Genomic DNA, 14,982 nt, shown 5'->3' on the forward strand with positions numbered 1-14,982 from the left:
AGAGGTAATTATGTTGAATGTGTTTTTGTGCTCTCCATAGTTGGTCATGTGCACAGCATGCAAGATGGGCGCATTCCTAAAGACCTGCTCTATGTCGAGTTAGCCTCAGGCCAAAGACCTGCAGAACGCCCCCAGCTTCGCTACAGAGATGTATGCAAGCAAGATTTGAGGGTTCTGGGAATAGACATCAGCAGCTGGGAGGAGATGGCCAAGGACCATGCCTGACGGAGTTCAGTACTCAGGGAGCAGCTTGCACACACCTTAGATGGGCCTTCAAGCTCGGGAGGACGAAAAACGAATGAGACGCAAGAACTGATGGGCAACAGAGAGTGCAGTTTTCAGATGTCCTCATTGCAGCAGGAGCTTCAGCTCCTGTATTGGACTACACAGCCACACTGTGGCCTGTGGCTCTTCAAGGTGCTGATCCATAGTCATCTGTGACTACATAGTTACATGTACAATATCAAACACTTAATTCTCCCTTCATTCTCCATCTTTATCCCCTCACCTCCATCCCCATGATATAAGTAGCAAAAGAAAACCACAAACAAGATAACTCCTCATAATTCACTAATTACTCATGCTTCATTGAACTTTGTCACGAGTTTCTTTTTTTTTTTACATCTTTAGCAATTCCTTAATCCTTGTGAATGCTAATTTATATATCTGTGTATTTGATTCTATTTCCTCTGTCTTCCTCCAGTCCCTTGTTCCAACAATATTTTCTTTCATACAACTTTAATCTCTCCCTTTTCATTGTTCATAAACATATCTGAAATTCAATATTGCCTCCTCTTCTGCCAAAACTCTTTCCTTCACTCTCGTGCCCGATGAATCTACTTTCTCTCTCTCCTCCCCTTCGTAGTAAACTTCTATGAAAAGTTATTTATATTTGATGCCACAACTTCCTTGCAATTTAACTTCTGTCCTCACATTACAAAACTCTTCTGTCAATGAAGAATGATGATAACAATGACGATGGTGGCGGTGGTGATGATGATGATGCAGCAAGGGAATGAATGATGGGAAACAGTATGTTGCATCATGCTGTCTTTTAAAACCCATCATAAACCTGTCCCTTCCTACTTTTCCAGGCTTTTTAAAGCTTATTGTCCTCCATCCTGTTTCTAGGACAAGACACTGCATTCCTAGGTCTCACAAGTCTCAGCTAAAACCTGACCTTTTACAAGCTTTTTGCATTTCCTTTCAACGTTAGTGCCTTTTTTTGGATATTATTATATCCAAATGAGGTCATATATATGTTGTCTGTAAATAGTTGTTTGCATGTAGTAGCTTCACATTAGATGGATCCTTGAAGACAGGGAATATTTTTTTAAATTTTGCCTTTCTTTGAATCACTAATCCTTAGCATGGTGCCTGGCTTTTTGACTTGACTCAAATTCAAGGCAATTAAAATGTAGTATCTGGGCAGCTAGGTGGCACAGTGGATAAAGCACTCACCTTGGATTCAGGAGGACCTGAATTCAAATCCGGCCTCTGACACTTGACATTTACTAGCTGTGTGACCCTGGGCAAGTCACTTAACCCTCACTGCCCCACCAAAAAAAAAAAAAAAAAAACCAAAAAGGAAAAAAATGTAGTATCTATTGAATACATAGGAAGATATGATCTGATGGCTAGGATTATATATCAGAAGCTTATTATCTGTCATGGACTGAAAAACAACAAATCACCAAGATACAACTGTCGACTTCAAAATATTTATCTTGAGGAACTCAATCAACTGTGCAGAAATTGGACCATTAGCACAGATGGACCTGTTGCCCCAAATCATACAGACATAACATTAAGTAATAAAATCTTAATAAAATATTTAATAGATGTTGCTATATCAAATATTCATAATATCCAAGCTATGTGGAATGAAAAATATTCGAAATAGAGTGCCCTAGAAGAGAACTTTTTCTGTGGGAACAGGATTCCTTCTACTAATGGAGTTATGCAGAAGATGCTTTCAGTGAGTCTACAGAGGTTGTGCTTATCTCCAAATATTTTTATTTAATTTTTAAAGTGTTTATTTTAGCCACTTGTGTAGTATCCCATAGCATATTAAATATAAAATAGATAACAGAAGGTTAGTGATTTGTCCGAGGACTCTTTCTGTCTGAACCCTATGAAAAACTGAAAATGAGATAATTATAAAATAATAACTACTAGCACTTTTTAGCATTTGCAAAACATTTCAGAAATATTATCTTTTTTGATCCTCACAACAATCTTATGAGGTAAGCACTTAGAAGTATTATCATCCTGTTTTACAGATGAGGAAACTGAGTCTCAGAGAGGTTAAGTAATTTACTCATGGTCATGTAGCTGTCAATGCTGGACTAGGATTCAAACCTTAGCTCTCTTGACTCCAAATTCAGCACCTCACTACATCATGCTGCCTTAATGTAACAGAACAGTTGTGTGAACCATCCTGTAATTTCCCATTTCACCTAGTCCTCTGGGTTAAGGAAACAAGTTTCAGATAGTCAGACTTTTGGCAGATGGTGCTGCCTAGGGCCGGTGTTTTAAAAGAATTAACAGTGCTAGAGAGAAGAACCTTCTTGGTGAAAAATCCATCGCCCACGTCTGATTTTAGAATTTTTTATGGTTGAAGGGTACCTGAAGGGTCATTTAATTGAGCCCCTCTCATTTTATCAATAATGAAACCAAGGCAAAAAAATTGATATTTTTGTCTTTGTATTTCTGAAACAAAGTACCTTACACATGAGGCATTTAATAAATGTTTGTGCAAAGGTAAAGTGATTTGCCTAAGATCAAACAGTCTGTAAATACGAGGATTAGCATTTGAACACAGGCCTTCTGACTCCAAGTTTATTGCTCTTACCAATATATCAAATGGTTCAGAGAAGTAAGCCATTAAGTCAGACTGAGTGAAGACAGCATTTGGAAAATCAAATCTAGAGGGTAAGGTAGAAAATTGAGTTCTTAAAAGAAATTTCAAAATCACGGAGTCAGTATGAAGACTGACATAAGTTCCTCTTTGTAGAGCAACCTTCAACAAGAGTGTTGTCCCATGGACCTCCCTAGCTCAATCAGAATTCTTCTTAGGCTCCTGGAAAAAATTGTGAAAATGCACAGAATTAAGAAACAGAGTGTCCTGGGAGAGGAAAAACAAGGAGGTCAGTGTCCTTGGACACTGGACACTAAAGAGAAATAAAAGACAAAACGAATAGAAAAGTTGGAAGGGGCTAGGTCAAAAGAAAAAGCATTTTGTATTTGATTCTGGAGGCAATAGGGAGCCACAGAAATTTATTGCATATGGAAAAGACGTCAAATTTGTGAGCTTCAGAAAGTTCAAATTGACAGCTGAGCAGAAGATAGACTGAAGTGAAGATTATTAATAGCTTGATGTCAGTTTGAAAGGAGATATTTAATATAGTGACGCAAAGTTCTATCCTTCGACTTATGCTTTTAAAAGGTCTTTATCAATGACTTGGAATAAGATAAGGAGAGAATAACAAACACATTAGATGAGAGAATCTGATTGGTTAAGGTTCTGGCTTGTGAGTTGGGGAGATGGTCTCTAAGAATCAATTCTTACTAAACTCAAAATCAGTATAAAATTTCAACCTCTTTGAGGTCAGAGCTTGAAGAGAGCTTTCTTATTTGCTTAACCCTTTAAGTCTTGCCTCAAATGCCTTCTCCTCCAGGAAGCCTTTCCTAAAGCTAGGTGGGAAGTCTGAGTGAGCTGATTGCCATAAGATAAATTTCCTGTATTAAAAAACACATCAAGTTTAGAAGTATGTGATTTCATTCCAGAGGACAAATAATAAAGATAGATAGTACCCACTTCAAGATTGGTTGGTTTTTATCCTTCATTATCAAAGAGGACCAAAATGACATCACTATGTTGGGGTCAAGGTACAGTGTATCTAAATGTGGCTAATCAAACCAATATGAGGTTGGAAGGCTCTACCACAGGTTGGGTACAGATAGCCCATATTAACAATTGGAGGGGATATATCTCCACGTTTTCACATCTCACATTTTTTTTTTGGCAGGGCAATGAGGGTTTAGTGACTTGCCCAGGGTCACAAAGCTAGTAAGTGCCAAGTGTCTGAGGTCAGATTTGAACTCAGTTCCTCCTGCATCTAGGGCTTGTGCTTTATCCACTGTGCCACCTAGCTGCCCCTCACATTTCTTTTGAACTAATGCAATTTGCTATGCTCATGAAGTACAGCACCTTCTTTGACGTGGGCATGCCATGCTGGGCAGTCCTGTGCCAATGTCTCCCCTCTCTCATAATTGACTCCAAAGTTCTTCAGAGAAACCTTGAAAGTGTCCTTGTATTGCTTCTTCTAACCTCCATGTGAGTGCTTGCCTTATGTGAATTTTCCATATAATAATCTTTTAGGCAAACATATGTTTCTGATTTGAACAATATGACCAAACCATCAGAGTTGCACTCTCTGCAGCGGAGTTTGAATGCTTGGGACTTCAGCTTGAGAAAAGACCTCAGTGTCAGGTACTTTATCTTGTCAAAGATGAATTTCAGAATCTTCCTAAAACAATTCAAATGGAATCAATTCAGTTTCCTGGCCTGGTTCTGATATACTGTCCAAGGTCCACAGGCCTACAAAAAGGTCAGCACAATGGCTTCTGTAGACCTTAAGTTTGGTAGGTTGGTAGGTTATCTCCCACACTTTCCTTTGGAACCTCCTAAACATTGAGCTAACTGACAATGCACAAGTCAACTTCATCATTTTTGTGTTCATATCTGTATAGTATACTACCAACGTAAGTGAACTTATCCACAGCATTCAAAATTTCCCCACTTGCTGTAACCGATGGTTCCATGTATGAATGGTGTGGTGGTGGCTGGTGAATAACCTCTGTCTTCTTGGTGGTATTAGTTACACCAAAATTAGCACAAGCAGCAGAGCTGCATTGATCAATTCAAGGTACAGAATTATTTATATACACATGTACACATATATGTATGTATATATATGAATATATATGTATATACATAGACATTTATGTATATGTGTGAATTTCCACATTAGACATGCATATATATACATATATATGGACATGTCCAATGTGAAAATACATTGTATTTTATTATATATGTTTTTACAAGGGTTTTGTATTTCTTTTTTCAGTAGGGAAGGAGTTAAGAAGGGGAGTCAATAAAAGGTTTTCCCCTTCCCTGAAAAAGAAGATAAAATAAAGAGGATCATTTAAAATGGGATATGTTCGGGGAAGCATGACTATACAACAATTTGTTTTGGGAAAAAAATCTCAGGGGTTTAATGAAAACACCTCATGGGTCAGTGGTATCACATAGCACACACACATACACATACAAACACACACATACACACATACAGCAAAAGCAGCCTTAGGCTATAATAAGAGATACAGAGTATCCATGGAGGTCATGGTCCTGTTGAACTCTGCCTTAATCACACTACATTTGGAGCACTATGTTCAATACATCTTAGGAAAGCCTGTAAATTATAACCAGGATGATAAGAAACTGGAGCCACAACAGTCGTCAATATTGGAAACACTGTCAGGTGGTGAGGGACTAGACTTAATCTGCTTGGCCATAGACAGCAGGAACAATGGATGGTCTGATGTATCATAGAACTTCCACAATTAGTTGTCGAAAAGTAGCAGGGTAGAGCAGTGAATGGAATTCAAATCCAGCCTCAAACACTTACTCACTGTGTGACCCTGGGCAAGTCACTTAACCCTGTTTGCCTCAGTTTTCTCACCTATAAAATGAACTTGAGAAGGAAATGGCAAACTAGTATCTTGGCCAAGAAAATCCCAAATGGGGTTACAAAGAGTTGGACATGACTGAACCAATAAATAACAACAACAAAATATTTCACCACCTCATGAGGGACTGGGTTTCCCACTCACTGATTTTCTTCAAGCAGAGGTTGGACCAGGGATCTTGCTATGGAGACTTCTTAGTCAGAAATAGGTTTGACTGGGGGCAACTAGGTGGCACAGTGGATAAAGCACTGGCCCTGGATTCAGGAGTACCTGAGTTCAAATCCGGCCTCAGACACTTGAAACTTACTAGCTGTGTGACCCTGGGCAAGTCACTTAACCCCCATTGCCCACCCCCCCACTCCCAAATATAAAAAAGAATAGGTTTGACTGGTTGGTGTTTGAGGTTTTCTTTATGAATAACCTCTCAGAGAACTCCGATGCTTCTAAAATCCCAAAGATAATAGTTCCTCATAAATTAGAAAATGACATCTCTCCCACAAGTTCCCTCATTTTTTTAACTCCTTGAGCTCATACTAGCACATTAGCAAAAGGCATGCTCTTAGTAGGACTACCTGAATGGTCCATAAGGAAGCATTGGGTGCATTCTTTCACTATCTATCAAGAGAAAATATTTTCTGCTGAGGACATTAGTAGTTTTGTTCTGAATATCTGAAAAATGGTCCTCTTGGAGGCTTCTTTTTTCAGCCTGTATCCTTCTTGGTTGCATGGGCAACTGATCCGAAATAGAAAACTTTCCCTCTCCTTTCTCAATTAAAGCAAATGGCAACCATCCACAGTCCACCTCCCCAGTCAGGTTAAGGGCAGTCTTACGCACAACACAAGGTCCCTTCCTTCCCATCCTCTTCTTCCATTTGCATGTTACAAACTACCCCTGGGCATTAAGACAACATGACATAAGAATATATTTTCTAAATTTGCATAAAATGAGAACTTCACAGATGGGCAACACATGCTTCCCATAAGTCCAGTGTGAAAATGGCTCTATATCACTTGTCGCTATACACATTCTTTCCACATTTCTGGCACATGTACATCTTAAACAAACAGGAATTGCGACAAGCAAAACAGATGGGCAACCAAAAAAAAAAGTTTCCAAGGCACGCATCCCAAAATTCTTCCTTGAACATGGTACTACACCACTTGTCACAATAAAATCTGAAAGAACTTTGGGTATTAAACAGAAAGTCTCTGCTGGAGAGCAGAGCACAAGATATGCATTTCCATAACTCAGCAAGACATGTGGAAACACCTTTGCCTCCCCCAATGGTTGGGTGACAGGCTCCAATCCTTCCTCTGGCATCTCAGCTGCTCTGCTGAGTTCGTGGGGAGGTTGACTGAAATAGTAAAGTAAAGAGATCTGAGTTTTCAAGGTGGAAAGAATAAGAGAGATCATTCTGAGCACTGTTTCTTTCTACTCTTGCACATATACAGAGAAATGTCATAACTAGCAAGTAGCAGTGGTCGAAAACATATTTTATCCTCCACACATTGTCAAGCCTAGTTGTTGATTTTATTCTCAAACCCTACTTCTGTGGGTTATATCCACCAGATAAGGCATCCTCCTATTGATCTGCATTCTGTAGTGATCCTAGCAAAGGTCTCAGTGGCTGAGTCTTCGAAGAAGAATATGAATTATGAGTTTCATCCTGAAGCACAAGGGGATCCACAAGAGATATAATCAGGTATATGAAATAGAAGGGCAGAGTTGTCAGTCAAGAAACATTTATTAAGCACTTAGTATGTGCCAGTCACTGTGCTAAATGCTGGGGTTGTAAATAAGGACCAAAAAGTCCCTGCTTTCAAGAAGTTCATATTCTAATACGGGAGATAGCATGTAAGTATCAGTACGATGGAAGGTGATCTCAAAGCAAAGAGACTAGCAGCTGTGCAGAGGGAAAAAGGCTTCTTATAAAAGGTAGGATTTGCACTGTCTTGAAGAAAGCTGGGAACACTAAAATGCAATAGAAGTATCAATGAAATGAGGATTGGGCAAAAAGGGGATTAAGAAATCTGAGTTTTAGTCTAGATGACTAATTGTTAAATCAAGACCACTTCTCAGGGCTAATAAGATAATCACTGAGCTTTCTTTTGAACTGCAACTTGCTATGATTCAACACATATACTTGTGGGTGATTTATGTGGCCCCACACCACTCATGCAATGTTGTCCCGGTAAAATAAAACCATTATTACCTTTATCTTGACTCTTCCCTTTGGGCCTTCTCTCCCACTGTTCTCATGCATCCTTCTCTCCAGAATTCTACAAAGGAGGGTGGGTGGAGGGAAGGATATAGAAAAATTTTCAATTAAATTTGGTTTAGGAAACATTTATAAAGCATGAAGCTAATATGTGCAAAAGACTTACTAGCTGTGGGATGCTGGAAAAATCATTTAACCACTATGTGCCACAGGCAGTTCTCCAATACTTACCTACAAAGTCATAGATGGGTTGCAATCTGTATTGATGAAGAGTTCCCCATGCTGAGAAAACATGGTCCTATATACTCAAGATCATAGATTCAGAGTTGGACAGGATCTTAGAAGACATCTGGTCTAAATAACTCTCTTCCCCCATTTTGCAGATGAGGAACCTGAGACCAGACAGGTGGCCTGAGTTACCCAATGTCACACAGATACTAAGTAGGAGAGTTGGTATTTGAATCCTAGTTCCCTGACTCCAAATCTAACATGCTTTCCACTGTACCTCTAAGGAATTGTTCTAGGCAGTGAGGATCCCACTGTATGAAATGAAACATATCCTTTATAGGATAATGAAAGTTCTTCAAGTACAGGTAATGTTTCATATGTAATTGTCTATCCCAACTGCATAGTGACTTATGTATAGTAGGCATTTAAATGCTTCCCAAGTTGAATTGCTGCTCTTAACAGATAAGCAAATACCACTCATTATGATGTCAAGAAAGCGTCACTGGAGAAATGAGGGAAGGATTCATTGGGGAGCTAGGAAGAATTTGGAAAGAAGAATAGTTGGAAATATATTTCATGCATGGGGGATGATGGTAGATGCAAACAGAAGTAAGAGAAGAGATGGCAAGTATTAAAAATAGCTTCTGGGCCTTCCTTCTCTCTTTTGCTTCGGCCAGGATGGCAGCAGCATGGGTAAGTGCCGTGGTCTTCATACAGCTAGAAAGCTTCGCAGCCACAGAAGAGACCAAAAGTGGCATGACAAACAATACAAGAAAGGTCATTTGGGCACAGCCTTGAAGGCCAACCCATTTGGAGGAGCATCTCACACAAAAGGGATTGTCTTGGAGAAAGTTGGTGTTAAAGCCAAGCAGCCCAATTCTGCCATCAGGAAGTGTGTGAGAGTCCAGCTGATTAAGAATGGAAAAAAATCACCGCCTTTGTTCCCAGTGATGGTTGCTTGAACTTTATTGAGGAAAATTATGAAGTTTTGGTTGCTGGATTTGGTCGAAAAGGTCATGCTGTTGGTGATATTCCTGGAGTCCGCTTCAAGGTTGTGAAAGTTGCAAATGTTTCTCTTCTGGCCTTGTACAAAGGCAAGAAGGAAAGACCAAGATCATAAAAATTATATGATGTCTTTGTCAGAGTAAACAGTTTTCATGTAAAAAAAATAGCTTCTGGTTTAGTTTGGTTATAACATAATATTTGTGAAGGGTCAGAAAATGTGACATGAGGCTGGAAAAGTGAGTGGGAGTCAAATTCTGAACAAAGCCTTGAAAATCGTGCAGAGGATTTTGCAGTTTGTCTTGAAGGCAACAGGGAGCCACTGAACATTTTTTGAAGAGACAAATGACCACCGATAACTTTGATTCTATGGTATAAAGAAATATATCCATCTGTTAAGGGTACAGAGGCCAGGTATAAAGTATGGAGCTTGAGGAGAGAGGTTTAAAAGAGTTACTGTGAAGTAGGTTAAAAAAAAACAGGAAAAATAATTGTTGTGTAGCAGTGAGGGCACAGGTGATAAGAGTATCAGAGTGTTAGTCAGAAAGGAGATAGAAAGGATGTCAGAAGTCATTTAGTACCACTCCCTGATTTTACAGATTTACTGATTTACAGATTTTACTGAGATCTATGGAGGTTATTTAGTTTGCCAAAAGTCATAGAGTAAGGGGCAGAGCTGGAATCTGAAACCGGGTCATCTGCCTTCAGAACTAAGTAACATGAATTTGTAAAAGACTCTTTTGACATGATTTTGTCCAGTAATAATTCACAGCATTGAGGAAGGAGCAGAAAAGTTCAGTAGAATGGGGGTGGCCCAGGGTGGAGGATTGGTGGTTGTTTGTCCTTCATTCTCAGAGGTCTAATGACATCAGAAGGATGATGTCTTGAATTTCAAGTGAATTGGATTTCAGTAAGGCAGAGCTGTGCAAAGTCATCAGCCTCATTCTTTTCCCCAGAGTCATCCTAGTCCAGTGGCGAGACAAAGGTCAGGATGACTTGTGATGGCCCCCAGATTCATTGGAGACCCTGGCCTTTTTAAACTAAGATTGTGATTGGTTATAGAGACAATTGATTTGAAATTGTAAGATATTAACTACAGAGCCAAGGAAAGAAAGCAGGATCAAAAAAATCTTAATAGGCTATAAATATATTGAGGGATGGAGGGAGCAGAGGTTATGTTGAGAATAAAAATAATTTTAGGAGACAGAGGCAGATATGAAAATACAGGAGATTTGTGATAACGTGGAATAAGGATTTACAGAATATGCTATGTCATGCCACATTATGTCAGGTTATATTGTATTAGGTAACAGCAATAGCAATTGGATGTAAGAGGAACACAGAATATTCTGGAATGTTTTATAAGATAGTTTATAGGCTGAGAGAATCATAGATTCAGAAATCAAAGAAACCTAAGAAAACATTTTGTACAATCCCATCGTTTTACAAATAAGGAAACTGAGTTCCAGAGAAGTTTAATTACTTTCCCAAGATCATTCAAGTAGTAAGTAAGAGAACCTGTACTCAAACCCAGGACCTCTGACTTCACACACCCCACCTTTTTTCCTGTATCAGGAGGAGTGCTAATCAACAAACATTTATTAAATGTCTTGCTATACTTTAGGGTACTGTGCTGAGCACAAAAACACAGAATATAATCCCAGTCCTCACAAAGTGTATATGCTAATTAGGGAGAAAACATGTAAATAAATAAACACATATGAAAAACACAAAGAGCAAAGGCTCATCAAGTGGAGAAATAGGGAAACCTGCTACTTGTCATCTTCTGTGGATCCAAGTTACTTTGTATAGATGGAACCATGATTAGATTGGAAATTATGGATAAGAAGTAAGTAGTCAGGGGCAGCTAGGTGGTGCAGTGGATAAAACACTGGCCCTGGATTCGGGAGGACCTGAGTTCATATCTGACCTCAGACACTTGACACTTACTAGCGGTGTGACTCTGGGCAAGTCACTTAAACCTCATTGCCCTGGCAAAAAAAAAAAAAGTAGTCCAAGCCTAATCAAAATCACTGGAATGTATCTAATATTTACAAGGATTTGACAGAGAGATTTTAGCAAACATCTAGCGCACACCTTTTATTTGGCATAAGAAGGCACATGCAGCCAGAATAGAAATGTAATCTACTCAAGGTCAGTAAAGCCAAGATTAAGTACTCAGGTCTTCTTCTTTACAGGGCCATGTCTTCTCTCTGTCTCTGGGATTAAACACAGGAAAATGCTGACCCAGTTTGATATATGAAGACTTCCTAATATATTTCATACCAGCCATGATGGAATTAACTTCAGGGCTGATATTTGGGGTAGGGGGAGTTGATAGACAGGGTGGGACAATGGCTAGAGTGGCAGACCCAGAGTCAGGAAGACCTGAGTTCAAATCTGGCCTCAGACACTTACTTGCTGTGTAATCCTGGACAAGTCACTTAATCCTGTTTGCCTCAGTTTCCTCAATCATAAAATCAGCTGGAGAAGAAAATGGCAAACCACTCCAGCATCTTTGCCAAGAAAACCCTACCTAGGGTCATGAAGAGTTGTACATGATTGAAAAATTAGGCAGACACCTCTTTAATCATATTTCAGGGTCATACAGAGCCTGTTCTTTTACCGTTGCTTCAAATTCCCTCAATAGAAAATAATATTTTTGCGGAATAACTTCCCCAGGGTGACACAACTTTTTATATAAGGCTATACACACACACACACACACACACACACACACACACACACACACACCCCTACATACATACACACATATTTCCCATGAAGGAGGTAGATAACAGTAATTTAATCACATCTGCATTAATAAAAGAGTGCAAGAGATCGGTATGAGAGTCTTTCTTGAAAGCTGGTTTTGATAGGAAGAAGAATACTTAAACACAAGATGGGGGTAGGAGAGGGGAAACTAATAAAGGTGAAATGGGCACCAAAAGGGGAGGAAGGGGTGCCAAAGACAACAGTTGCCCACATTACCTATCTACTTTCTGTATAAGACCAGCTACCCAAAAAGCTATCATGAACTCAGTAACTTCTGTAATATAGTATCTAACAAAATAAGAATCACCAAAGATTTCCTGGACAAGTGAATGCTACGTGATTTTGTCTCCTTTCATACAAGGGGAAGAAGCAAAGGCAGAAAGCAAGGGATATATCCCATTTGGAAATTAGGGGTGGGGTATGGAAGAAGCTAACTATTTCTATGGGGAGAGCCTTGTGCTGAATTGCATGCTAATGAAGCAGGAAATAAATGGTCAGGAGAGATTAATAATAGTATCATTCAGAGCAAGGGAACTCTGAAATTCAAGTGTATGAGGCGAGGCTAGAAAATATTTTGTGAGCCTTAGACTAAGAAGCTTGGGTGAATAGGCAAGATCTCAGGAGGACTGGGATGAAGATAGTGTGTCTGCTTTAACATTTCCCCAAAATGCTATCTTTATGACAACAGTTTGTGTTCTTCATCTCTACCTTAACTTAACGTGCTGGTGTGATCATAAGTTGGGACCACACAGCTGTGTACCAGCATGTTTAAACAGAAAAATAAAATAACATTTTATGGGGGCAGCTAGGTGGTGCAGTGGATAAAGCATTGGCCCTGGATTCAGGAGGACCTGAGTTCAAATCAGGCCTCAGACACGACACTTACTAGCTATGTGACCCTGGGCAAGTCACTTAACCCCCATAGCCCTGCCCAAGATAAATAAATAAATAAATAAAATTTTACTATATAGGTCAAGAATGTTTATCCACACTCTTAAAGAAATCACATCAATGGTCATTTTTATAATAGAGAAAAAAATCCTTATAGTGTCACGTGAAGAAAGCTTTTAGTCTTATTGTCCTCCTCATGTGCAAAGAAAATTCTAAAGGCCCATCAGGCACCATTTCAATGGCTACAGCAGTGCCCCACTTTAAGTAGTCAAAAGACAAAGAAATATGCTGTCAAGATGAGCAGGCAGAAAAAGGTGCAGACCATAGAAAGTTTCTTTGGTGACAATGAAGCTCAGAATACACCCGCAGAAGAGGATAGCAATGTTAGGGCTCCTATATCCAAAGCTTCCAAGAAAAAATAGGAATTGGTCTCAGGCCATAGAAGTGCTCAAAAAGAAGAGAAAGTAAGAGAGGTAGAGGAAAAAAATGGAAAGAGAAATGAGAGTGATGTAGGAAAGTCATGAAAAAAGTCAATAGCTTGAAAAGCCAAATGGAAAAACTCTCTGAAGAAAATAATTGCCTAAGAATTAGGATTGAACGAATGAAAGCTAGTGACTTTATGAGGAAACAAGACACAATAAAGCAAATACAAATGAATAAAAGAATAAAGGGCAATGTGAAATATTTTCTTCAAAAAACAGCTGACCTGGAAAATAGATCTAGGAGAGTTAAATTGAAAATTATTGGACTACCTGAAAACCATGATCAAAAAAAAAGAGCTTAAACATCATTTTCTCAGAGATTGTCAGGGAAAATTGCCCTGATACTCTAGAAATAGAGGGTAAAACAGAAATTGAAAGAATCCACAGATCACTTCCTGAAAGAGATCCCCAAATGAAAACTTCCAGGAAGTTTATAGTAAAATTCCAGAGCTCCCAAGTCAAGGAGAAAATATTGCAAGCAGCCAGAAAGGAAGAATTCAGGTACAGTGGAGCCACAGATCTGATAGCAAAAAACCTAGCAGCTTCTACTTTAAAGGATCAAAGGGAATGGAATAAGATAATCAAGAGGGCAAAGGAATTGGGATTGCAACCAAGAAACACCTACCCAGTAAAGCTTTGTATAATCTTTCAGGGGGAAAAAAAGGACTTCAATGAAAAAGAGAAGTTTCAGGCATTCATGAATAAAAGATCTTAACTGAATGAATAGAAAATTTGACTTTCAAATACAAGACCCTAGAGAAGCATAAAAAGGTTAACAGGAAAAAGAAATCATGAGGTGTGTTAAAAGGTTAAATTGTTTACATTCCTACATGGAAAGGTCTAACTCATAAGAACTTTCTTAGTATTAGGGCAAATGATAGGAATAAATTTAGACAGGGGGAACATGTGGGAATTGATTATGAAGGGAAGATACCTGTAAAGCATTTATTTTTTGTTTATTGTTTTTTTTGTGGGGCAGTCAGGCTTGGGTGGCATACCCGGCATTGCACAGTGGGTGAGTGTCTTGTGTCTGAGGCCAGATTTGGGTTTAGGTCATCCAGGACAGGTACAGTGTTCACTGTGTCACCTAGCTGCCCCATGTTGACATCTTTAGGGTAAAATTGAGGGGGAGAGGATTGCACTGGAGGAGGGGGAAGAGGACAGGTAGAACGGGGTGAAATTTCACTTGAAAGAAGCAGGAAAGGGCTTATGGAGTGGGGGGAGAGAGAGGGAGGAATGGGGCAGTGAATGAGCCCTACACTCATCAGAATTGACTCAAAGACCTTAATCTCATCAGAGTTGACTCAAGGAGGGAATAACATACACACTCAATTGGGTGGAGTAATCTATCTATCTCTGCAGGAAAGTAGAAGGGGAAAGGGATAAGAAGGGAGGGCTGAAAGAAGGGAGGGCAGAGTGGAGGAGGGGAAATCAGAAGCAAAACAATTTTGAGGAGGGATAAAATAAAAGAAGATCGAAAATAGAGTAAATATCATGAGGAGGGAATATGATGGAGGGAAACAGTTAATGGTTACTGAAAAAAAAATTGAAGCAGAGGCAAGAGTAATATAAGATGATCATGATGATGATGATGATTGATTGATGGATTGATTATTGGATGGAGA

General features: G+C 39.2%; 1 pseudogene; it reads left to right on the top strand.

The window, feature by feature from the left end:
* Positions 1-8,896: 8,896 nt before the first annotated feature.
* LOC122736562 lies at positions 8,897-9,357 on the top strand (annotated as a pseudogene).
* The last annotated feature ends 5,625 nt before the right edge of the window (positions 9,358-14,982 follow it).

The sequence above is a fragment of the Dromiciops gliroides genome, chromosome 1 (genome assembly GCF_019393635.1).
Source record: "Dromiciops gliroides isolate mDroGli1 chromosome 1, mDroGli1.pri, whole genome shotgun sequence".
Taxonomy (NCBI): domain Eukaryota; kingdom Metazoa; phylum Chordata; class Mammalia; order Microbiotheria; family Microbiotheriidae; genus Dromiciops; species Dromiciops gliroides.